This window comes from Macrotis lagotis, chromosome 1 (genome assembly GCF_037893015.1).
Source record: "Macrotis lagotis isolate mMagLag1 chromosome 1, bilby.v1.9.chrom.fasta, whole genome shotgun sequence".
Lineage (NCBI taxonomy): Eukaryota > Metazoa > Chordata > Mammalia > Peramelemorphia > Peramelidae > Macrotis > Macrotis lagotis.
Genome location: NC_133658.1, coordinates 16,566,203 through 16,593,486, shown reverse-complemented (window position 1 = coordinate 16,593,486; position 27,284 = coordinate 16,566,203). Strand labels below are relative to the sequence as shown.

General features: G+C 39.5%; 1 protein-coding gene and 1 long non-coding RNA gene across 4 annotated transcripts in view; one reads left to right on the top strand and one right to left on the bottom strand.

Annotated features, from left to right (window-relative positions):
- ADRA1A (adrenoceptor alpha 1A) overlaps nt 1-27,284 on the bottom strand; it is a 136,066-nt gene that overhangs the window by 47,191 nt on the left and 61,591 nt on the right. The window lies entirely within an intron of this gene.
- Nucleotides 18,824-27,284, top strand: part of LOC141494003 (uncharacterized) — a 34,449-nt gene continuing 25,988 nt past the window's right edge. Inside the window, exons 1-2 of the long non-coding RNA XR_012470375.1 lie at nt 18,824-19,359; nt 20,071-20,181. This is a non-coding gene — a long non-coding RNA (uncharacterized LOC141494003). The remainder of the gene's footprint in view (nt 19,360-20,070; nt 20,182-27,284) is intronic.

Sequence of the window (27,284 nt, the reverse complement as noted above, 5' to 3'; positions counted from 1 at the left end):
AAGTGTAGAGTGTGTGTATGCACATACACACATACGAATATACGTATCTATAGCTAATCTATAGCTAATCTATATACCTGAATAAATCTGTAGAGTTAGTTGTTACACAGTTACCTGGAGTTGCAGGAGAATAACAACAATGGTTGTCCTTTATTCTTTTTCTTTTTTTTAGTTTTTTTCTGCAAGGCAAATGGGGTTAAGTGACTTGCCCAAGGCCACACAGCTAGGTCATTATGAAGTGTCTGAGGCCGGATTTGAACTCAGGTCCTCCCGACTCCAGGGCTGGTGCTCTATCCACTGCGCCACCTAACTGCCCCTGTCCTTCATTCTTGAAGAAGACCATGACATCAGGGAGGTGATGTCATGATAAGCATATGAATTGGATTTGAGTGAAGGGGTGCTGTGCTGTGTCACCAGTTTTATGGCCTGCAGAAAGACCATCAGTGGCCAGATAGGAATCAGGATACCTGGAGATGGCTCTGGATGAGAGGTAAGGAGGGTGAAGTGACTTGTCCAAGGACACACAGCTGGTAAATATCTGAGGCTGCATTCAAACTCCCGTCCTCCTGACTCCAAGGCCAGTGCTCTATCCATTGCACCATCTACCAAGGAGGTCATTGACTTGGATCACAGAGTTAGGAGTGGGGTGGTGTTAGATACAAGAAGAAAGGAAACTCCAGTCCCTGCGTCTATTGGAAGCATCTGATCTGTTTTAGGAATATCATCAGAATAGGAAGAGGCTGTGGACTAGAGAAAGGATGATTTGATTTCCCTTCCTTCCCCTGATTCCATTGCACCATTATACTTGTTTTAATCATGTTGAGTTTGCAACACCTATGGGACATCCAGGTCCCATGGGGATTATCATTCTTGCCCTACCTACATCATAGCATGATTGTAAAGGGAGATCTGGGAAAAGCAAGAAATAGTGTATAAATATGAGCTAGAAATTAGGAAGAATAATTAGCATGTGCCTTAATTAGAATTCTGTTTGGAGCTTTATTGTGCAGGGCAATCCCATTTTTAAAAACCCACTTAAGTGAGCTTCTGTGCCTTGATTATAGCTGCTATTAAGTCTGTGTGTAGAGTGAGGCCAGGGTCCCACTGGGAGATTTAAGCCTATACTATTCACACGTACTTATGAAATTCAAGCATCCTCTTTCCTGCCAAGAACTAATGATAGTAATAAATTAAGGAAACCCCCAGCTCTACAGATCAGCATTGTCTTGACTAATAGTCACAGAAATTCACTAATGATTTTTCTAATAGTCCTTTATAGTTTGTAATAGTGACAATGATGCCTTCACTGGGGAAAAGGCTGCTAGGGGTTGGGACTTCTCAGAGAAGGTTGCAGGGAGGTAACAAGTCTTGAGATGAGTCTTAAAGGGTAGAATTGGGACTGGCGGAGAGGAGAAGGGTAAAGATGGAGAGGTAGCAATGAATATGGAGCAGTCATAGGAACAGATGGATATCATCAGGTGGAGCAGTGAGAGGAGAGATCGGAACTTAGAATCACTTAGTGGTACTTGAAATATTAAGAGGGCACTGGATCTAGTCTCCTGTTTCTATATTAGTTACACATTTTTTTCTTCTAACCTTTGAAAGGTCTATTTCCCCCATGGCCTTCCCCAATGAAGTGGTGGATAGGATGTTGGGGAAGGATTGTTCTTTAGTGTTCCTGGGAGCTTGATAATAAGAAAAGTAGTTCAGATAAAATTTATCTGATCATCAGACACCCCCAGTGTTTCTCTATGTTTAGGAAGCAAAGAGAAGAAAGAGTCTTGGGTGTGAACTTACAGGAAGATCTAGATTCAAATTCTACCTCTGACCCTTACTATGTGATCAAAGGTAAGTCAAAACATCTATGAGTCTCACTTCCCTCATATGGAAAATTAGAATAATAGTACCTGCCTCTCAGGCTTGTTTTAAGGTTCTAATAATTTTAATAGACTCCAGTTCCAGTTAATGTCTAAGAGGGTATGGAATCAGGCATAATAACAGTTTAACTGCCATTCTCTAAAAATCAGTGAAGAGACCTAGGTTTAACTTTTTTTTTTCTCTGAGATATCTGTGAAGAGATAGTTTCATTTGTTACCTATAAAGAGACTGAGTTTAAACTGTCATCTGTGAGGAGTTTAATTGTTATGATCACATAGAATTCTTAAATTCAGGTCAGTAAACTTTGAAAAATATTTTGATGACTTGATTTCAACATAACTGATTTCCTTTATAATCTAACATTTTAATTTTTGAATTTAAAAACATATTTCTAAGCAGGGGGACATAGACCACCAAAGGGTTCCATGATATAGAAAGGGTCAAGAAATACTTCCTTTCAAAGGTGGAGAGAGACTTTGAGAAAACAGAGAGAACTTATTTTCAAAAATGGTTAAGTTTAACATAATTAAGAAGAAGATTCTTTGGCTGATTTCCCAAGAGCTGGATAGTGGGACTGGCTTTCTGAAGTGAGAAGTCAAGAGTAGCTGTGATAGTTAGAGGTGATTCTGGCTGGGTTCCTTCCAACAACTGCAACACTGCAAATGATTATGCTTTTATTTTTAATATTGCTAAATATTGTTAAAGTTTGCATTTCTCCTAAACTTAGGAGAATATATATTTTAATATAGAGGAATTGAGTAAACACTTCTCGGAAAAGATATTTCCCCAGGTTATTAATGAAATGACATTTAATTAACAGGAGTGGGAACTCAGTACCAATTGATTAAGATGAGACTGGCGTTTGAATTTTATTGCTTTTTAGAGGTATATGCAAGCACATCCCCTGAGTTCCTGGAGAACCTGATGAGACTGAGTTTGGTAACAACTCAATAATCTGTGAGGATTCTATGTAGGCTCTCTCTCTCTCTCTCTCTCTCTCTTTCTAACATATATATATATATATATATATATATATATATATATATGTTAATTGACCTTGCACCCTCTTGCAAATGTAAATCTCAAAGCTTATAGGAATGCTTATTAGTACAATGCATAATTGAATCTGGCTGCTTGGCTATGAGAATAGGAGACAAAATCAAATATAAGAATAAAATTTTGATTTTTAGGTTCATCTTTGAAATGTATCCAATGCCATTTTATTTGACTTGGAATGAATTTCCTTTTCACCTTCAGCCCATTGAATCCCTTTCTTTCTTTTTCAGGTTTTTTTTGCAAGGCAAATGGGGTTAAGTGACTTGCCCAAGGCCACACAGCTAGGTAATTATTAAGTATCTGAGACCGGATTTGAACCCAGGTCCTCCTAACTCCAGGGCTGGTGCTTTATCCATTGTGCCACCTAGCTGCCCGAATCCCTTTCTTTTTTCAGGATACAATGTGATCCCTCTTTTTTATAAGAAGCTTTCTCTGGTTCTTCCCAACTTCAAAGGGTTTCTCTTCTCGACTTCCTTGCCTTTTAACTACTTGCATTAACTATCTTGTATTTATTTGTAGTTGCTCTCTTTTCATAAATTTTCATGTATATACCTCTACATGAATTTGTCTGTCTTAATCAAATGTAAATTCCTTATGAATTAGGGATCCCCAAGACCTCTCATTGCATATATATATGTGTATATATATATATATATATATATATATATATATATATATATACAGTAAATGTTTGCAGACACCATTTTTTAGTTTTTTTTTTGCAAGGCAATAGGGTTAAGTGGCTTGCCCAAGGTCCCACAGCTATTTAATTATTAAGTGTCTGAGGCAGGATTTGAACTCAGGTCTTCCTGACTCAGGGCTGGTGCTCTATCTACTGCACCACCTAGCTGCCCCCTCCACTGTGCCACCTAGCTGCCCCCTGTAGACAACACTTTTGATTGTTATCTTGGGTGCTGCCTCAAATGTTTGACTTTGAATCTGTTATTTAACTTCACGAATTTCCTTCCCTAGATGAAAAATTCCTTGAGGATAAGGAACATTTCTTATGTACCTTCTTATCTCTCACTGTAGGATCTCTACATTCTATGATAATAAAATCTTTGAATTTTTGAATATTTCAATCAGTCTTTAGGGATTAAATAGTCAGATCTAGCATGAACCAACTGAATGACAGAATAAGAGTCAGCTGGTGGTTCAGTGGATAAAGTATTAGACTTGAAGTCAGGGAGACCTAGTTCAAATCCAACCTCAGACAATTCCTCTCTGTGTGACCCTGGGCAAATCACTTAACCTCTGTCTGACGGACAAAAAGATCCATTAGATCAATTGCAGAAGGAAATGGTAAAGCATTCCAATATCTTTTCCTCCCCCAGACTCCACAGATAGTATTGCAGTGTTATATAGTCTATGGGATCATGATTAAACAGCCACACTATTCTAGTTATCTGAGCTTTAGTCAACTAAACGCGCAAATATTCTCCTAGCCAAGTTTATAGTTAGGGATTCCAAGATTTGAGGAAAACTTGTTTGGTGGAGGAAGGGCCAAGGAAAGACTTCGGGCCACCACCTTATTGGAGGTAGAAACAGAACTGATGAAGGGGTAAGACGAAACCCTTAGCAAGAGCCACCATGAGTAGAGACCTCATGACTCAACTACAAAAGAAGGGAGATGGGGCTGATGAAGCTTGTTTGGTATAGAGGAAGGCCTTAGAATCTCACTTGAGTCATTCCATTTCAAAATCATCTGAGGCCTTTAATTTCGGCATCTCAAGGATCACTGCTTTATATCTTCCCTGTAAGACACTGATCCATTGGCTGAAGGAACAATTTATCTTCTCAGGGTCTTGTAGAATGGTTCCCCAACCCCTTAGATCACTGGGAGAAACAAAGAGAATAGGAACCATCTGGCTTAATCATAGTAGAAGGGGCAGATATGTTTGGATCCAGCTTTACCATGGCAACAAACTCGAGTGTGTGTCCGGATGTAAAGGGATAAGGCAAGGAAGCCTTCCACACAGTAGCTTCTGATCATTATACATTTTTCTCATTCAGTGGCAACAGCTGTAAAATTATTTTTCTCTCCCGTTAGAATGTATGCTCCCTGAGGGTATGGACTATGTTTTTGCCTTTCATTGGTTTCCAATGGTTAGCACAGAGTGAGCGCTTTATATCCATTGATTTTATTTAACGTGATTTGAGAGGAGTCATGGTATCCTAGAAGGCACTGGCCTTAAGACCAGGGAAAATGTGGCTTTAAGTCTCGCCTGTGAAGCTGGTGAATGTGTGAGCAAATAGAAAAGCAGATAATAATTCATCTTCTAGTGTTCCAGGGTCTAGATAATCACAACAGTCATGGTGGAACTGGATGTGATGGGGAAATTTCAAACAACAGATTCCCCACTAAAGAATTGGGTGGAAAGAAAAAAGGGGATAGTGCTGGTGTTTGTGGGTTTTTATTCTTCTGATTTCAATATAGCAGTATATAGCTCTATCTAAGGTAACTAAGACTAAGTTGCAGAAAAGGTTCCAGTCTTCATTGGTCATTGGTCTCATCAAAGAATTCTCTAATCGAAACCACAGTTTCCATTACTATAGTCTATTTACTTTGGGTACATAGAAGTCTTTATATGAGTGGGTGTATGTATATCCATTTTTATTAAAATATATCGACTGATTCCTGCCATCTTGGTTTTAATCCATCACAACAACTCTTTGCTTCTGGCTATCCTATCAGCTTTGAAGACAACTCAGGAAATAAACATCTAGTCCCAATTTCTCTATCTTCGCCACAAAAATATGATCAAATACTTCACCAAAAATTTTGCTCATATCTAAGTAAACCATATCCACAGCTTTCCTTTTATTCAGATCATGTCATATGAGTTGAAGGGTTAGGAGAAGAGAAGAAATGGTGGGGGAATGGGAATGAGGAAGGGTTGATGTGGGGAAGAGGTTATTTATTCCGATTATTTCTCTCTCCCCCCACCAGATTATAACTAGAAACAATGAATAGATATTATAGAAATGCACATTTAGGCTAAATGTATAGGAAAAAGTCATGACAATAGTTATCCAAAAGTCAGATGGGCTTCCATTGGAGGCAATCAGTTTCCAGTTGCAGATCTTTAGGGCTTTGCTTGCTGAGAGAAGGGATTCTGAACCAGACTCACATTAGCTTAGGTCAATTCTGAAATCCATTCCAACTAGAGATCTTTGATCCCATGAGCCTATTAGCAATTCTCTCTTCAGCATGGGTCGAACTAGATCACCACTGAGGTCCCTTCTTGCTCTGAATTCTCTGGTTTTATTACTATGACTCCTCCCTAATTCTGTGTGTGACTTTTGCTATTTGTGGCCGAAATCTGGCTCTTGAGTTCAAGATCCTCCTTAGGGAAGGCCAAGGACCCGACCCTCTGCCCAGTAGAGCCCTGTGGGCTTTGGTTCAGTGATCTTTCTTTAAATCTGGAGGGCAAGGCACTGACAAGGAGGTCCCCACCCATTATGCTCATGACAAATATCAAGACATTTTCACAAGAATCGGCATGCAAGTCCTGGCAACAGAGCAGAACTCCAATTTGGGTGATTTCACGCTCCCTTTTTGAATTCTTCCTTCAGGGCCTATTAAATATAGGCAAACAAGGTTGAGTTTTTTTTTCCTCCTTTTGAGAGTCTGTGAACTGGCATAGCCTAAAACAGCTGTGCTATTTCATGAGGCAGGAGAGTTGCACATATTTTATAACCAAAACAATATGCCTGGTTCTTCTGTTCAGCTGGTGAAGAGTGGCCTGGTGGGAAGCATCTTAGGTGACCCAACCATAGGAAAGTTGACAGTGAGGGTGGAACTGATGGGAAATTTCAAACAACAGACCCTGTCCTAAATAATTAGGTGGATAGGAAAAAAAGGGGGCGGTGTTGTTTGTGGAATATCATTCCACTCCTCTGATTTCAAAAGGATACACATCTCAGTCCAAACAATGTGTGTGTACCAATTACAGGTCATTGGCTTGGCATCTAAAGTCTGAGATGAAGAAATCTAATTAGCGTATCTGAGAGAGAACGAGATGTGGACTGAGATAAAAATAGGACAGGTACATGAGCCTTACTACCACAGGAACCAGTCAACAGAACTGAAATAAAATCTTTTAGGGAGTGACAACTGGCCTTTCTCTTTATCCATCCACTCCATAGTGGAGCCAATTATTATTCACAATCATTACTCATGGCTAGATAGGGCCCCCTCTCCCCAGCAGGAAGCAGTGGATTTGGTACCTGTGGCAGATGCTCATTTAAGATGAGCGTACTTTCCTTAGATGCTCACTATATAGGATCTTGGGAAAATTACTTCACCTCTTTCACCCTCAGTTGCCATTCTCTCCCCCTCGCCATTTATTATTTTCTCTCCCTCTTTTTTTCACCCTGTCCCTCCTCACAAGTGATTTGCTTCTAACCAGCCTCAGTTTCCTAATAGGTAAAAAGGGGGGAAGCAATAGCACCCAGTTCTTAGGGTTGTTGTGAAGAGCAAATGAGATTGTATCCTGAAAGTGCTTCCTCAATGTCAGTATTGTTAATTATTAGCAAAAATAGTAATGGCAGCAACGATTCAGTGGTAGCTCAAGCAGTCAACAAACACTCATGCTCTGGCTATGTGCAAGGCTGAGGGTGATCACAAGACTTAAGTTAGAGATGGGTTAGGGTTAGGTCAGGAGGATGAACATGTCAGCCTTGGGAGGAAGCCGGGACAGAGCGAGGGAAAGGGCAGATGGAAGATCTAGGATGCTGAGTGGCGTGGAGCTCAAAATGGAGAAAGGGAGGAAGGGCAGACTAATGCAGTTCAGTCTGTGCATGGACGTGGGGCTACAGCTGTCCCGGAACAGGTATGTTGGAATACTTTGGGAGATCAGTTCCTGCCCTCAAGGAGCTGCTGCTCTTATATAGTTAAACCAGCCTTAAAGCATATACCTTTATCTCCACAGTTTAATCATTGACTAGGGAGCTGGGGCCATTGTACCAACCCTTTGCAGCAAACTCACAAGACTCTTAATTTAAACATCTCTCTCTCTCTCTCTCTCTCTCTCTGTCTCTCTTTTTATGTCTGGCTGGCTGTCTCTGACTCTGTCTCTGTCTCTCCTCTCTGTCTGTCTCTCTGTCTCTCTGTCTCTCCCTCCCTCCCTCCCTCTGACTGTCTCTGTCTCTCTTTCTGTGTCTGTCTGTCTCTGTCTCCCTGTCTCTCTGTCTCTGTCTCTATTTTTCTCTGTCTGTCTCTGTTTCTCTCTGTCTGTCTATCTCTTGGTGTCTGCCTGTCTGTCTTTATATAGATATCACCTCTTCCTTAAAGTTTTAAACCCCCCAGACTTTCCTTCTAAGGGTGCAGTCAACATAACTCTGGATTGTGAACCATGGCTGTTCCTCTGGAAAACCAGAAGTTACCGAGGGGAATTTGAAATTTGACATATGGATTCTCATGAAGGAGTCTGACGGTAGTACAAAGAGCACTGTGGCCGTAGTTAGGAAATCTGAGTTCTTTGTGGGATTCTGCCACTTAAGAGCTTAATTTTTCCCCCATGGGAAACTACTTCTGGGACAAGACTCAGTTTCTTCATCTCTAAAATGGGCACGGCAGAAAAAAAATTTAATAAGTACCCTCCATGTTACAAGCATAGTGGATCGTGTTGGGGATATAAAAGCAAAAGCAAAACCATCCCTACCCTCAAGAAGCTTATATTCTAAAGGAGGAGGAAAATATAGAGGTATAATTATAATAATAAGGAAGAGAAATTGCTTCCCTGGCTTTTTTCTTGTCCCACCTTCTACAGGAATATGTTCCTGATCCTCCTTAATTCTATTTATTTTCTTAAGACCATTTTCTATTATCCTATTTCTGTACATGGTTGTTTTCACGTTGTCTCCCCAGTTAGACTGAGCTTCTTGAGAGCGCAAACCGACTTTCATCTTTTCTTTGTATCTTCATCATTTGGGGAGGACTTTGCACATAGTAGGAGCTTCATAGATGTTATTGTCGGACTAACTGTCCAGCAGCTTGGGGAGGGGGAAGGCTGATGCCCACCTTGCTCTGCCAATCTTGTAGCATTACTCTGATGATAAAATGGAGGAAAAGAAAGTAAACAGCAATCTGTTAGACAGACACCAGAGCTTAGTCACAGTGATAGTTCCAGAAAAGTCAGGAAGGATGAGGGGTGGCAAAGAGCTCTAGTGTGATTGGGACCTGACTGGCACTTTCCTGGTATAGGAAGTGTTCAATGAAATCGTTCACTCCGAAGGCATCTTCTCTGTATCTGAGTCTTGAGAGAATTGCCTGGGGGACCAAGAGGACTGGTCTAGGATCATATAGTTAGTATGAATCAAAAGCAGGTCTTTCTGGGCTCCTAGCGAGGCTGACTCTCCATTCGACCACATTTTCTCTCTGTCGATCCCTCTGACTATCTCTTTCTCTTTTACTAATCCAGTGAAGAAAAGTACACACACACACACACACACACACACACACACACACACACACATATGTATTGTTATCATTCCCATTTTCTGGATGAGGAAACTGAGTCAGAGAGATGAAGTGACTATCCTGTGACCATCCAGCCAGAACATTTTTAGAGATAGGATTAAAATCCAACATAATGCTGCCTCTTATTTCTGTATTCTATCCCTGATGCCATACCACTTCATGGTAGGGGCTAATCTCACTACTGAGAATAATAGTAGACATTTTAATAATTCTGCAGATATGATTTCACTCAGTACTGACAACAATCCTTAGAATCCTATTATTATTCTTATATTAAAGATGAAACACTCAGACAGAGAAGTTAATCAACTTGCCCAAAGTCCCACAGTTAGTGTCTAGGTCCCATTTGAACACCTCTCTCTCTCTCTCTCTCTCTCTCTCTCTCTCTCTCTCTCTCTCTCTCGCCTTATTCTGCATTTTATTCACACAGTCCATAATAAGGTCTATGTGACTCAGGCAGACTAATATTTTGGCTCCACTAGTGGTGTTTTAGTAAACAAGGGGACAGATATCTAAGGGAAGGATTTTTGGCATGGGGGAAGGGGTAGGGAATATAAATTTTTTTTAGATGGGGCGAGGGGAAGTAGAGTATCCTTTGCCACATGCTTGTAGTCATGTTGGGGGGATGGTGCAGTGGTTAATGCACCAGGCCTGGAGTCAGGAAGATCTGAGTTCAAGTTCAGAATCAGATTCTTACTAGTTATGAAACCCTGAGCAGGTCATTTAACCTCTACCTCAGTTTCTTCATCTGTAAAATGGGGATAATAATGACACTACCTCAGGGTTGTAGCTAAGGTTCAAATGAGATAATCATAAAACATTTAGCACCATGTAAATGTGCTTACCTATATTAGGTAAATTACAAATAACAAATTATAAAATACAAATTACAAATAACAAAAAAATGGCAAATTTCAAATAACTGGAGAAATTCTTGCAACTGTTCTGAGTCTATGATGAATTGATATTATATGAGATCAACTGAGTTCTCACTGTTGCTGGGCAATCCTTCTCTATCTCCCTTTTTGGCTCACTCTCCCACTCTCCACAGTAACTCCTCCAAAAATTTCCATCTCTTCTCAAACCTCCTATGGTTGCCCCTCCTCATATTCTTTCTTTTTTTTTTTTTAACATTTATTTTTTATTTAAGGCAATGGGGTTAAGTGGCTTGCCCAAGGCCACACAGCTAGGTAATTTCTAAGTGTCTGAGGTCAGATTTGAACCCAGGTACTCTTGACTCCAAGGCCGGTGCTCTATCCACTGCGCCACTTAGCCCCTCATACTCTTTCAATTGAGAACCCTGTCTGATATTTTATAGAAAAATTGGGGCCTTCTTCCCCACTCTTCTTCATCTTCTATCATTAAAAAGATTTCTTTCACTATTTCTTCATATCTCTCTGAAATGAAAACTGAAAAAGTGCTCTTAGTCCTTTCCCCAGGCTGACCCTTCTAATTGTTTAGGAGATCCACTCTGGCAGATTGTTCCCTCTGTCCTCCTCCTTCTTTCTCTAATATACCAACTCTCCCTGTCTGTTGACTCATACTCTACTGTCTACACACACACCCATGTCTCTCCCAATATGAACAAAACCTGTTGGAGCTTTCATTCCTGCTAACTCTACAATCCTACATCTCTTCTATCCTTTGTTGCAAAACTCCTTGAAAAGACCATCTACAATAGCTTTTCACCTTCCATCCTCTCACTACCTTAATTCCTTACAATTTGACTTCTGACCTTATCATTCCACTGAAACTGCTCTTTAAATGATCCCTTAGCTGCCAAATCCTTTGTTCAGGCCTCATTTTCCTTGGTCTTTGACACTATTGATCTCTCTGCTTTAATACTAGATTTTCCAAGTCTCTCCTGGTTCTCCTCTTACTTCCAGATCATGACATCTAAGTAGGTGCTCCTCAGGGTTATGCCCTGAGCCCTCTTTTCTTCTCCCTCTAAAGCACCTCACTTGGTGGTCTCATTGGTTCCCATGGCTTTAATCACAGTCTCTATGGTGATGATTCTCAAATCTACCTAAACTCAAGGTTGACCTCCAATCTCCCATCTCCAAATGCCTTTTAGACATCTTAAAATCAATATGTCCAAAGAACTTATCTTTTCCTTAAGCTCTCTCTCCACCTTCCCTATTACTTCAGAGTCCTCAGGCTCGCATGTAGGAGTCCCACAGTTTCAATCCTGGACTTCTCATGATTTCTCATCCCCTCATAACCAAGCAAGTGCTAACAGCAGTTGATTTCACCTTTGTCTCACCTCTCTAACATGCCCCCTTCTCTCCTCTCCTGCTCCTCATCATCTCACACCTTGATTACTGCAGTAACCTGCTGGTGAGTCTGCCTGCCCCAAGTCTCTCCCCACTCCAATCTAATCTCCACTCTGTCACTAAAGTGATCTTCCTAAAGCAAGGAATCTTTAAAACAGAATTTCTCTTATTCTTCTGAGGTTCCTCCTCTTTTTGTTACATATACTTTTGCGTGTTGTCTCCCCTCCACACATTAAATTATAAACCTTTTGAGGGCAGGGACTGTCTTTCTTGCCTCTTTTTGTATTCTCACATAGTAGGCATTTAATTAAACTTTATTGATTCATTAGTTATCTAAGTGAAAAACCACTTCTTAGGGATCTGAAGAAGACATGTCTACTCCAAAGAGGAATAGATTGGATGAATACAAAGTTATTGTCAATTCTGAAGCTTCATCCTTTTCCTGTCTAATAGAAAGAACAGCTTTGGATTCCTTTTTTGTTGCACATATACTTGTGTTTTTAAAAAGTCCCATCCCATGAGCAGAAAAAAATTCCATTATCAGTCATTAGTTCTGTTTAGCCTCCACTCAGAAGTCCTGGCTGCAGTTACAAACAGTTCACAAGTTGTGAACATCAACGCCAGTCACATAGTTCTCACCAACAACTATTAAAAAAGGACAGACTGTGAATAATTACTTGCTCTACTTTAGCAGAGAAATGGGTGGAAAGGGAGCGGGGGGGGGAATGTTTTTTCAGTTTGTCCTGTATTCTATCAACATTGTTTAGGTTCCTGAAATGGAACTTCAGAAGAGTCCTTTGGCTCTGACTACATCAGGAGTGGCCAACCTATCTGGGTTGGATGAAAGTGGCTGTCCGTATTGATTTGGGGAAGGAAGACATGGTCAGGCTGACAACCAAGTAGGCCAAATGTAGCTGTGGTACTGTTCTTCAACCAGCTTTCAGCATCCCATTTATATCTCGCTGTCCTCTTTCCTAGACTTTTACCTTTTTGGGATAGGGGAATGAATAAAGGAAGACTTGAAATTCCAATAAATCAAAGTATTGGAATGCTGTAAGGTGGGAAAGAGAGACATTTGCAGAATTTTACAACTGGCAAGAAACTCAACGTTTACCTGGCTAACCTATAGCCAAAGAGAGAATCCTCCCTATAACATACCTGAAAAAACGGAAGATTTTCAATTGAGAGAGCCAATTAGGATCCTAAGTGACTCAATTTCTCTTGCTAGATCCACAAGGAAGAACTTGGAATTATAGATAAATCAATCATTTGAATAGCAAGCATCTAACAAATGCCCACTTCCTTCACAAATACGGATTTAGACTTGAAATAAGTATCAATTCGCTAACAACTGGGGCCATAGACAAATGGAATGAGTGGTCATGCATAGGTTACCTTTCACTGGGGATTGTCAACCAGGGAAAAAATGATTGAATCATTTGTTGTAGAGAGAATTTCTATCTAGTCATAAGATAGACCAGATAGCCTCTCTCTTTACTTTCAGTGCTGGGATTCTGTGATTTTATGAAAAGCTATTGTTTCAGGAACTCCATGTTGCTTATGATCATGTTAAATGATCTGCTAAAAAAAGAAGCAGAGAGAAGATGGAATTTTGAGGGGCAACTCTTTAACTGTTGACACTACTTATATAGTAGAAGACTAAGCATTTGTTGAGTCTCTGTTATGGTTATAGCTATGTGCTAAAAACTTAACAAGATCTCATTTTACCCTCATGACAAACCTGGGATATGGGTGCTGTTATGAACCCCATTTTACAGATAAAGAAATTGAGGTTAAGTGACTTGTCCAAAGTCACACAGCTAGAATCTGAGGTTGAATTTGAACATAGATCTTCCTGAGTCCAGTTCTGATGGATTAGCCACTGCACAACCTAATGGCATCTAGGCAACATGGCCATTGTAAACTACTTAAATTCAAGTTGTGTTAGGTCACATTGCTGTCAAGAATGTGGAAGTCTGGGGGCAGCTAAGTGGTGCAGTGGATAAAGCACCCACCCTGGAGTCAGGAGGACCTGAGTTCAAATCTGTCCTCAGACACTTGATAATTACCTAGCTGCGTGGCCTTGGGCAAGTCGACTTACTCAACCCCATTGCCTTACCAAAAAAGTCTACATATCATGGGAGTGGTATGGGGGTGTGGGCAGGGTGTTAAGAGTATGATGTCCCAGCCGTCTGGATAAAAAAATTTTGCTACTCCCTTTGTAACAGAAAAGTCTGAATTCTTATGGAATTAAAAGATAAAATTAATTGATATTATACAATACTCAAATATATATTTTATGCATTCCTGAATTAAAAAAATACTGTGGAAGTCTCCAATGCACAAAATTGACTTATGAATTGGGTATGCTATACTTACAGGGGTCGGGGTCTCACTACAATCCTTCTTCTGAAACATCCTCTGAGTAACTCAGTTTCATGCAACAACTGCTTAGTGAGAATGTCCTGAGTAAAAGGAACTACATTAAGTGCTGAGAAAAGAAAGACAAAAATGAAATCGTGCCGACCTCGTGGCAGTCTATATATGACTGAATTCTGATCTTTTTTCTCTGATTTCTAGGTATAGGAGGAATCAAAGTTAGATGTGCGGCTCAAAGGCAACTGAGACAGAAGCAAGTAGGCCGTACTGTATTTTCATTGATGGTCTATGTGCTAACAATGGGGCAAGGGATATCATCCAAGAAAAGTGTGATTACCCCACTGGATAAAAGCTGCTGAAAAATCTATAAAATGAGATTAGGTTTAGACGAACATTTATTACCATATTTCATAATATAATGTAAATGATATTAAAGATGATATCATAAACAATTAGAGGACCATATCTTCCACAGGTCTGGGTAGGAGACATATTCTTAATAAAACAAATGATGGAACAATTTTATAAGATAAAAGAGATATATGATTGCACAAAACTGAAAAGTTTCTGCACAAATAAAATAAATGTACCCAGGATACCAAGGAAATTAGTGGAATGGGAAAAAAATCCTTGCATCAAATTTCTCTGATAAGAGTTTGACATATATCAAACAGCACATATGTATGAGTGTGTGTGTGTATATATATATATATATATATATATATATATATAAAATGATGATGATGATGATGATGATGCCTTCATTCTTGAAGAAGGCCTTGACATCAGGGAGGTGATACCATGACATGCAATGAATTGGATTTGAATGAATTTGACTGCTGGGCTAAGTCACAAGCCCCACTTTTTCTCCTCCAGACTCATCTCAGTCCAGTGGTCAGATATAAATCAGGAGAACTCGAGATAACCCCAGATGTGAGGCAATCAGGGTTAAGTGACTTGTCCAAGGTCACACAGCTAGTAAGTGTCTGAGACTGAATTTGAACTCCAGTCCTCCTGACTTCATACATGAAGCATTTTAAAAATATCTACTATGTGTAAAGTACTGAGCTCACTTTCTAATCAAGAAGACCACACACACTTATACTATCCATATTCACATATGTATGGATGATCACAAATACACAAAGTATATATGCAGACATATTATGACATCTACAAGTTTCTGTCTTTTTAGATCCTTATTTAAGCACATATTTGTGTGTCACCAACACTAATTTCTCAGTAGATAAGTCATCAAAGAATACTATCACAGAGCTCTCCAAAAAAAGAATTCCAAACTATCAGGACCCACTTTAAAGAATGCTTTTCAAATCACTTATAATGAACAAAACGCTAATCAAAGTAACCCTGAAATTTTACTTCACGCTATGCAAATTGGTAAAGATGATTTTAAAAAAGTCAATAGAAAAAGCAAGGTAGGTGTATTGGTACATTGTGAAGCAGGCTTGCTATTTTGGAAGTATATTTTAAATTATGCAAATAAAGAAAATGCCCATATCAGCACTCTTTGACCCAGAGATTACACTCTAGACTTATATACACAAAGAGACTATGGATGAGAAAAAAGTCCCCATATACACCAAAATAACAAAGAATTATAAACAAAGTAGATGGCCATTGGCTGAGGAATGGCTAAACAAGTTGTGGCATGTGAATGAAATGACATGTTATTGTGTTTTAAAAAATGATGAACATGATTCCTATCAAGATGGCATGGAAAGATCTATTGGAAACAATGTGCTCAATGATCACAACAATGTAAACCCAATGTACAAAAAGAAAAAATCAATATTGTAAAATTATAAAAAGCAAATATGGTTCAGGGGGTGGCTAGGTGGTACAGTGGATAGAGCCCCAGCCCTGGAGTCAGGAGTACCTGAGTTCAAATCCGGCCTCAGACACTTAATAATGACCTAGCCGTGTGGCCTTGGGCAAGCCACTTAACCCCGTTTGCCTTGCAAAAAAAAAAACAGCAACAAAAAAACCCCAAATATGGTTCAAAAGAGGATATAAGAAAGTACCCCCCAATCCATGCTTCTGTAGAATTAAGATGTTTATGATGTGGTACATTTCATATATTTTCATGGTATTTATATATTGATTAGTTTAATTGATTTTCTTTTATTTTTCTATCTTATCAATAATAACTAATATGTATATCATGATTCACTGAAATATAATCACTGCACTTAGGTTATCTTATTTGATTTTTGCAACAGTCCTAAAAAATAAGTTTTATTATTATCCTCATTTTATAGATGAGGAAACAGAGGCAGGCAGAAGTTAAATGACTTGTCCAAAATGACATAGTTGGAAGTAGTCTGAGGCTAAATGGCAACTCAGATCCTCCTGATTTCAGGTCCTGTGTTCTATTCATTATGCCACTTGTGCTAAATGGGATAGCCCTTTAAGGATATAATGATAATGGATAATTGGAGAAATCATGGAGTGTAAAAAAAAGAAATCAGTGAAATCTTCTTTATCAAAAAGAAAAATCAATTCAGAAAAGGAAGTGGGTAGGTCACGGAGTGAACGTGACAGAACAGATAATCACAACTGCGAGCTGAACTGACATTCTCAGAATTGAAGGAGGGTGAGAATATGGACTCCATTATATTGGGTAGATTTTTTTTCTTTCTTTTTTTTGTAAGGCAAACGGGGTTAAGTGGCTTGCCCAAGGCCACACGGCTAGATAATTATTAAGTGTCTGAGACCGGATTTGAACCCAGGGACTCCTGACTCCAGGGCTGGTGTTTTATCCACTATGCCACCGCCCCTTGGTAGATTTTCTTTTGGTGATTGGTGAGGGAATTTAGACAAGAGTCCCAAATGATGAGAAAGAGCCTATGGGTCATGATTCTCTTCCTACACATCACATATCAATTTCCTGACTGGTTACTGTCTCCTTTAGAAGATTCAATGACTTGTTCAGGGTCACATATCTGGTAAAGCAAGATTCATAATAGGGCATTCTTGTCTACAAGCCCTGAGTCTTGTCTCCTTACAAAATCTATAATAGCTATATGAACATGGACCTCCCCCAGCCTACCATAAGCATATCAATTCTATATGTCTAAAATAGAAATCATTGTTTCTCAACAAAATTTAAGTGTCTTCATTTTTCCAAATATCCAATCAATAATCAAATCAAGTTGATTAGGTTTCCATGACAGCTTTCACAGCTGAAACCTCTTTTCTACCCCTTGGCCATGTAGCTCATCCTTATTGTTTCTCCAAAAGATTATTTTAATCTCCTAATTGGTCACTGTCCCCCCACTCCCTGGTCTGTTCTCCGTCTAGCCCATCTTCCCCTCAGGAACCCTGTGAAGTGATTGACCCAGTATTTCCTCATATTTATCAAAGAATAAACTTAGGGTGAGAGAAATAAAATAGATTGTCCAGAGGAACACAGAACATCCGAGAGACAAGAATTTATATTCTTTTTTTTTTTTCTTTTTGCACGGCAGTGGGGCTAAGTGACTTGCTCAAGGCCACACAGCTAGGTAATTATTAAGTGTCTGCGATCTGATTTGAACTCAGGTTCTCCTGACTCCAGGGCTGGTGCTTTATCCACTGTGCCATCTAACTACTCCTAAATTTAAATTCTTTTTTTTCTTTTAGGTTTTTAGGCAAATGGGGTTAAGTGGCTTGCTCAAGGCCACACAGCTAGGTCATTATTAAGTGTCTGAGACCAGATTTGAACCCAGGTACTCCTGACTCCAGGGCCGGTGCTTTATCCACTATGCCATCTAGCTGCCCTGGCATATCATTCTTTTAGGATTAGATTGAATTTGTTGTCTTAAGGCTTTACCCAACTCTCATATTCCATGATTCTATTTCTCCAGCACCTACTTCAATATCCTAAACACAGAAGATGCTTAAAAAATGCTTGCTGAATTTTAATTGGCATCTTTCATATGCAAATTCCTTTAGACTTTCCAAAGAACTTTTGTATACATCAGTTCAAGTGAAACAAGAGACACTGAGGCAGCATATTGATAGCTATTTGTTGTAATGGATAGAATGATGGACTTGGAGTCAGGAAGTCCTGAGTTCAAAAACTGTCTGAGATGCTAAGTATGGGCAGGTCATTTAATCTCTCTCTCTTTTCCTTATCCATAATGTGAAGAGATAATATGAGCCCTAAAACACATTCAAAATCTAAATTTATGGTCTTATGAAATTTGATCTTTATTAAAATAAAATATCCTGATGACAGTGTTTATCTGTTCTTGAAGACCATGACATCAGGGAGGTGATGCCATGACAGGCAGGTGAATTCGATTTGAGTGAAGGGGACTGTACAAAGTCACCAGCCTTATCTTCTCCTAGGTCCAGTGAGCAGACAAGAATCAGGATGAGTGGAGATGACTCTGGATTCCATATGAATACCCATTGAGTGGGCGCAGAAAATTAAATGGAGAACTTACATACTTTATCTAAGGTCACTGGGACTGGGACTCTCCATGGAGGAGATAAGATTTTGTCCTCGCTGGCTTCTTGGATGGGAGCCTGACCAAATTCAGTCTTGTCTCCTGAAATGCACTCATGAATCTGGCTCTTTGTATGAAACCACAATGTTTTCTGAGATAATAAACAACTGATCCTCTGCCCTCTTTGGGGAAAGGTGCTCTTCTCGAAGGTTGACTGTTGAAGGGATGGGACTGGAAAGACCTGTTCTGATCATCTGCTGGCAACCTGACCTTGTCCCTCTGGGTCCTCCCATTAAGTTCCTTGGCTTTAGGATGAGAGGATAGGAAAAGAAGAGAGAGGAGAAGAGAGACAAAGAACAGGGAAGGAGGACTATGGGAGTCAGTATTGACGAGCCAGTGGCATTTGATTAGAAGTAGGGGGAGCAGAAGGAAATACTTCATGGGAAGCAGAGTGACCCATCTGTCGCCTTGGACCTCAGGCATGAGAAGGGACTATGCGTAATATTTAGAGCAGGAACTAGCATGGGGAGAAGTGACCCTTTTGCCCCAGGGTATTGGAACGCAAGGGTATATGATTTCTCACCAGGGATTGGAGAACACAGTTCTATGCTGTTTTCCTTCCTATATTTGCTACTTTCCCCTTGATGATCACAGCCCCCACACTGACCACTGATGCTGACTTTTGTTGTTCATTTGTTCCAGTCATATCTATCTCTTATCAACCCCATTGGGAGTTTTTCAGTGAAAATCCTGCCATTTCCCTCTCCAGCTCATTTTACCATTAAGGCAATGGAGGCAAACTGGATTAAATAACTTGTCCAGGATCATATAACTAGTAAGTATCTGAGACCAGATATAAATTCGTGAAGATGAGTCTTCCTAATTCCAGGTTGGGAACTTTCTCCACTCTGCCAACTAGCTGCTTTCCCTTATACTTACTTCCTGGGTGAAAAATTGGCAAGTCATATATTCTCCTCTGGGCTCAGTTTCCTATCTGTGTAAATAGGGAGGCTGACTTAAATGTCTTCTCAGATCCCACTGAACTTTAGAAATAAGATTTTATAATCCTATATCTCATCGTGAGATTTATAGTTCCATCTCCCCCAAGAGAGTCTGGAGTAAGAGAAACCTGTCCTGGCATCATTGGACCCAATGTGGGACCTTCTTCTGAGATAATTATTACTTCCTCAACATCATACATTCCTAAAATTATAGAATAAAAGCTGAAAGAGACCTCAGAAGCTATATAATCCAACTCCCCATTTTACAGCTGAGGAAACTGAGACCAAAGGAGGGGAAGGGACTATATCAGGGTTCAAGGCTCCAAATGTTAGAAGTGGGAATTGAATCAAGTTATTTCTGATTCCTAGTTCTCTACTCTATTCATTAGAATATGCACCTTAGCCAGTCCCTTGTCAAATTAACTCTATTTCATTACATTTTGGTACCTGTCAGGTCCCAATCTTGGACTATGCTCTGGCTATCCTTAATCTCTCACTTTCTACCATAACCTTAACACCCTCTAATATATTCTCCTATGCCTTAGGAGCAGGTTCAACTAGTTATGATTCTGGGGCTGCTTAAAAGGAAAGAACAGGGATTGAATAAGAAGATGCTTTATCATCCTCAAGTCCCCAGGGAAGCAAATGAAACCTGGGTAGGTAATGGCCATATAAGCATTTCATTTCCTCTGTAGGAATATTAGAGGATTGGCATGGATAGAGGACCCTCAAAATCTGCAAATCAGCAGATAGGAATCATGTTAAACAAGGCCATTTCGATTCCTGGAAAAGTTAATTAAAACAATGCTTTCAGTCGGAGAGTAGGCTTTCTCCTGAATTCACTGTACATTATCCCTGAAGTCAGGGAAATTTCATTTCCAATCAAAAACTGCATTTTCATTGCTTTGATGCCAGGGTTTAAGCAAATGGATAGGAAAACTCAATCTGACCCTTGATGCCAATGTCAGTTCCATTTGACCTGTGGGCTAAACTAAAGGGGGAAGAAAGTGTTCTGCATCCTTCCTTTTGCAGAAGCTTGGTAATTCTATTTATTATTTTGGGCAGATGTGTGAGAAGCTGATGCATGGAGTGAGAGGGATAGTGTTTTTTTTTTTTTAAACAACAACCAAAACATAGAGTGTTCAAGTGGAAAGGGCCATTTGTTCCACTTTATGTCTCAGAAAAACCTCACTGTAACCTATCAGAATAGAGATCATTCAGATTCTGTTGGAATGTAGCCCAACTCAAAGAACCACTACCTCAGGAGGCAGCCTATTTAACTTTGGATCAGTCCCAAGTTTTCTTACATTGAACCTAAATCGATTGCTTTGCAAATTCTACAGAAAACACATTGCTCTCTCTATATGGTGTAGGAAAGATCAGGATAAAGGGTAAGTCTCCAGAGACTGGCATCATGAATGGTGAAGGGTCTATTGTCCACATTGCCTGAGAATCAGTTGAAGGAACTATGGATGGCTACCTTGGAGAAGGGGAAGGAACGTGGTGTCCATCTTCAAGTAGTCTTTCTTGGCTGGCATATCATACTGCTAATTCCTTTTAACCTACAGTTTAAGAAGACCCCTAGGAACTCTAACAATTCTTGTCTTAATTTGGATCTTTTCTGTCTTACTATTTTGAAGTTGATTCTTTTAAATCAAATTTGAAGTTTACCCCTTTTCCTTAACCATTCTGCCCTGTATTCTGCTTCTTCTTTTCAAGCTAAGACTTACCTGTCAATGGCAACTCTTTGGGCCTTGTATTTCTGACTTTTCTAAAACCACCTAACTGTATAATTATCCAACTTACACCTTCTTGCACATGAAGACAATAATAGATATAATCCAGCATATAGCATTTTTGTGAAATAGCACTTTAGTGAAAAGAGCAACACAGTTAGGCTGTGTCTGATGCCAGCCTTGGAGCTAATTTTACTTTTTTTTTTCTTTCTTATATTAAGACAAGGAGATGAGATGGCATCAAGATCAAATCCAATACATTCTGAACTTGATAAAAGAACTCTGAGGATTGAGTCCTAGTCTCTCCACCTTTTTATTATCTGAAAATGGATTGGAGAACCTGTAGATAAATGGTGTATCTACTGTACCATTCCTGAAAAATGATCATTCAGTATCAGCTGCAGAGATGCCCAATTCGTGACTTGAAGTTACAAGTGTTCAATGATGACAAGCTATTATCCTGCAAAACTCCTAAGTGCAACCCAAACCAGCTGAAAATATAACCAGGACATATTTAATAAAATAAATGAAGATGTAAGAGAACATGGATAATGTTTCAGTTCAGTCAGTTTTCAGTCATGTCTGACTCCTTGTGACCTTATTTGAGATTTCTTGGCAAAGGTAATCGGAGTGATTTTCCAGTTCCTTCTCCAGATCATTTTACAGATGAAGAAACTGAGGCAAACTAGGGTTAAATGACTTGCCCATGGTCAGACAATGAGTGTCTGAATCTAGATTTGAATTAAAGAAGATGAGTCTTCCTGACTCCAGGCCCAGGGCTCTATCCATTGGGCCATCTAGCTGTCCAGACTTCATGACAATTTCAGTTCTTCTAAGTCAATATGTTTCTGGCAGGGTCTGAGCTAGAGGACCATCAGGAATGAGCAAACCACCACCTCCCAAGGCAACATTCTACTTGCAAGCAAATTTTTCCTGTCATCAGCTTATACAGGCATCTTGGCATCTGTACCCATTACTCCTGTTTATTTGTTTTTTACTCCCTGTCTAATGCTTCTCTACCTGCTAGCTCTTTAAATATTTTATTTTATTTTTTTTGGCAAGGCAATGGGGTTAAGTGACTTGCCCAAGATCACACAGCTAGGTCATTATTAAGTGTCTGAGGTCAGATTTGAACTCAGGTCCTCCTGAGTCTAGGGTCAGTGCTCTATTCACTGTGCCACCCAGCTTCCCCCTCTTTAAATATTTTGAAGAGAACCATCCTGTCCTCCCAGAATCTTTCCTATAGGGTAAAAAGTCCCTGGTTCTTCACCTGATTCCTGAGATGATGGGTACTCAAGACCCTCTGACCACTCATCAATAGATAAGTCACTTAATTTTTCTATTGTTTCTTTCCACATTCATAAAATTCAATTTATGAATACAATTTTATTATTATAACCAAGATTTGTAGATGTTAATTGTAGATGATATTTTATCAATGTTCAGAAAATTGCAGAAGCTTCAGAAAGAAGTCTATAACAGCTTAAAGAATATGACCAAGCCATTCACAGAAGAAAACCAAAAGAATTAAAACTCTTTGATAAATAATCACATGTAGTTGGATTAACGGGAGATTGTTCACCATTATCGCTATCTCTGTGTTTATGTTTCTTTTTCAATCACCTCTAGCCTGGTTACATATCTACAATGCCTAGAGAAGACTGTTTTTTTAAATCTTTTTTTCTCTTCTATTTTCTTTTCCCTTTCCCTTTGCCTTTTGTCCCCTCTTTTTTCTTTCTTCCTTTCCTGTATCTCCCTTCCTTTTTTCTATTTTCTTTTGCCACCTTTCCTCTCCCTTCCCCCCTCTCATAGTACTTAGCTTAATATATTCATAACATAGCTCTCCCTCCCTCCTTCCCTGCTCCCCTCTCTCTTATTTCTTTCTTTCCTCTCTCCTTTTCTTTTGTCTCTCTCCCCCTTATCTCTCTTTTCTCTCCCACTCTTGTCCTATCTATGTCCCGACTGCCCCTCTTCCCATAGCATGCCTATTATTCCATACAACATTTTCTTTTTACCAAACATAGGGTTTTAGATTTCTTTCTTTCTCTGTATTTTTATTTCAGTAACTCTTTATATATCTGAAACTTTATGTATAAATATGTATTGTTCTGATCCAAGACAATTTCAAGACTCAAACTGGAAAATGCTATCTACAACCCGAGAAAGAATTGGAGTCTGAATAGACATTGAAGCATTCTTTTTTGCTTTTTTAAGAGTTTTTCTTCTTTTACAATATGACTGTGAAACCTCAGAGAGAAATGGAGTCTGAATATAATTGAAATATACTTTTTTGCTTTTTTCCCTAGATTTTCTTCTTTTTACAATAGGACTGATGTGGAAATATGTTTCACACGATTGCCCCCCCAAATATATATATATATATATATATATATATATATATATGTATATGTATATAGATCAAATTGCTTACCATTTTAGGGAGGAAGAAGGGGAAGGAGAAAAAGTTGGAACAAAGTCTTATAAAAATGAATGTTAAACATTGTCTTTACGTGCAACTGGAAAAAATAAAATAGTATTTAAAAAACAAAAATAACCAAAGAAACAAAGAAACAAAAATCCAAATATCTTGTCCCTGAGTCTCCTCAACCCATAATTCATCCCTTACCCAGAGCTCATTCTTTTTGAAGTCTAAGCCACACTTCAAATTTGCAGTAAAGCAATCAGCCTCACAGCCTGGCTCTGCCAGTTCTGTGGGATCTTGGTCAAATCACTGAAGTTCTTTGGTCTTCATCATTTTCATTAAATGGAAAATGAAGGGTTGGATTTGATTATTTGTCTGATTTCTGCCGGCTCTCAGTTGATGATCCTCTGATCTGGTTCCTCAAGCCTATCCTCTAGCATCATTTCCTTGGCCTCTTCCCATGTTAACTTCCTGACTCCTATCTTCTTTCTTAAAGTCCCAACCTTCATTCAGCAGCTGGGATGAAAACACCAGCTGATCTCCAACAACTTTCAGTTGCAAGTGCAGGACCTCATAATCCTTAACAAAACATTCTGGTTTCCTTCTGGCAGCAGCATGTGTCCCCATGCAAATCACAAGTAATGGATGGTGGCCATCAGGTTTCACAAGCATCAGAAGACTTTCAATTCTCTGCCAGATCTATCCCAGGTAGACAGGAGAGGAGGCTGTCCTCCTTCTTAGATCAGGTTCTCCCCACCCTATATATTACACAAGAAATTCCATTTTGGTTTTTGTTTTGGTAGCATAGTGTCTGGATTATAGCTGATGCATAATAAATGGCTGTTGGATAAGGCAATGCATAAAGGACTGCCTCTAGGTTCCCTTAGAAAAAATTGCAGGGTTGGGCTGTTTTCTTCCCATAGCCAGTAATGGATATTTTCATACCCATTGGTACCCAGTGGGCAGTTCTCTTACCCTTCAATCTGTGCAACATGAGGGACTTATTTTTTAAAAATCTGATTCTACATTATATTGAAAACAGAATCCTACTAAGAAAGCTTAGTACTAGGCCAAATAGCCCAATGAAGGAGCCAAAGTGTTTGAGGGACAATGCAGACAGAGATGTGGAATTCAACTGCACCTATATTTGGAATTTCCAACATGAATTCTTGTTAATTCCCTGTTTCCATGTTACTGGAAGACTTCAAGTAGAATCACCATTCTATAAATGTTATTGTTATATAATATTTAACATATATAACATAGCATAATATACTATATTTTCTATAAAACATAACAATAGCATTTAGAGAATTCTTTACAATTCATGGAGAAATAGACTCGGAGAGATTAGATGAATTGTCTGGTGTCATATAGCTGCTCATTGAGTTGGATTTGCACTCTTATGGCCCCCATACCACCTAACACTCAAAGTAGATGTCATTCAGTCCAATTCCATTTAGTCCAATGTAGTTGACTTACTGATGAGCAAATTGAGGTTGGGATCTGAAGAGGTTAAGGGACTTTCTCAGGGTCTCCCAAATTCTAAAGTTCTAAGGTAGGTTTGGAAGCCAGGCCTTTTGATTTCAAAGTCATTGCTCTTTGATACTACAATGAGCTTCCTCCAATACCATCAGCAGCATGGTATAAATTTGGTGCCCTGAGGTATAGTCCTGGTTTCTTTGCCTTCATTATAACAATGAAAGGAAGAACCTCAAAGCTATATACATGCAACACTTCCACCCGGTCTAGTGAGCCAATCCAATCCCCATCTATCCAGGCCCTGTTCTGTTTGCTTTCCCTTTAACTTCTCATGTCACCTGCTTTTATCCTCCAAACTCTTGGCACAGATTTGGAAGGCGCTATCCTCCTTTAGAGTCTTTGGTTTTCTTTGTTTTCCCTGACTCAAGTCGCTCTCCATGCTAAGCTATCAGCCTAAATTGATCTTCCTACAATATAAGTGTCCCAGGGGATAGTCCAAGGATATGTGACACCTGAAGGTGCACTCTGTACCCTCCTCAGATTACAGAATCTGAGTTGTATTAGACCTCAGCTGCCATCTAGTCTCCCCATATTTCATAAAGGATGCCCTCTCACTTCCACCCAACAATTGATAATTTGGTACTTACTAAAACAGCGAGCGAGTGGGACTGCTAAGTGAGTGCTAAGGCACCACAGTGCACTTTTCAGAGAACTCTTGAGTCTCAGGAAAACTTTCCTGCCATGAAATCTGAATTTGCCTTTTCCCATCTTCCCCCCCCTCCACTGCCATTGCTCCTCATCTGTCCTTTGGGCTTAGACAAAACAATTCTCTATGACATCCCTTCGAGAACTTGAAGACAGCTCTTTGGCTCCCTCCCTCCCATTCTCTTCAGCCTGGTCCTACTTCTTACCCTCGGACCTTGGGAAATGAGCTTTGGGGTGTTGCTGCTTTTGTTCGGCCATGTCGGACTCTACAGGGCCCCATTTGGGAATTTCTTGGCAAAGATATTGGAGTGGTTTGCCATTTCCTTCCATAATTCATTTTACAGATGAGGAATTGAAGCAAACAGGGCTAAGTGACTTGCCCAAGATCACACAACTAATAAATTCCTGAGGCCAGATTTGAACTTATGAAGATGTCTTCCTAACTCCAGGCCCACCACTCTATCTACTTTGCTACCTAGTTGTCTTTGGAAATGGGTTTTCAACTTGTTTCCTAGGGTAAATGCCTAATGCCTTCATTCTATCAAGCTGATCAGAAGAGAGTAGACTCTGGTTTGTTTCTGAAGTCTTATTTTTTTTTTAAAGTTCCTGTTTCCTTCAGTCTAGACTCATAGTCTACCATTGTCTTCAACTCCCTCTAGGGTGTCAAAATTGATGGAAAAATATCCTCTCCTTTTGTGCTATTAGGAGAATATTCAGGCAGTGACTGAATGAGCATGCCAAATAGCAAGAAAAATGAACCACTGGAGTCCAGAGGTTGTTCTTTCAACATGAAAAGGATCAGAGTCATTTGAGGGCAAAACTAAAGATTGTTTGGTGGGATGGACACCATATGGCTCAAACTGGCAACAAGACCGTAGCTGGAGTTTGTATCAGGAATAATACATCAGCCAAAGAACTGACGGAGAAAGAAGACACCCTGCTCTGATTCATCTCAACTGTCTAGAGCACCGACCATGCCATCTTTCAACTAAAACCAATGTCTCATCTAATCTTGTTCCCGCTTCCTGTCCAACTTTGATACAACTGTTAGATTATTTTTTCCAAAGTAGCTCTTTCATCATGTCTTGTCTTTGCTTAAGAATCTGCCATGGCTCCCTTCTTCCTTTCACCTCCAAATCTATTTTGTCTGGCTTTCAAGACCATTCATAATCTAGCCTCACCAGATTTATTCAAAGTACGTTTCCTCACTGTCCTCCCTCTCCCACTTTTTGCTACATTTGCATCTTAATCCTCGTTAAACTTGCTTCTATTTCTCTGTTATTTCTCTTGTTTTAAAAACCCCTCCACTTCCTCAGTTCATTTATATTTCATTGATCTTTCAACACAGTAATCCAGTGACACTGTCCTCCTTTCCCCTTCTCACACCCAATATCCTGTCTTCTAATTTTGGACA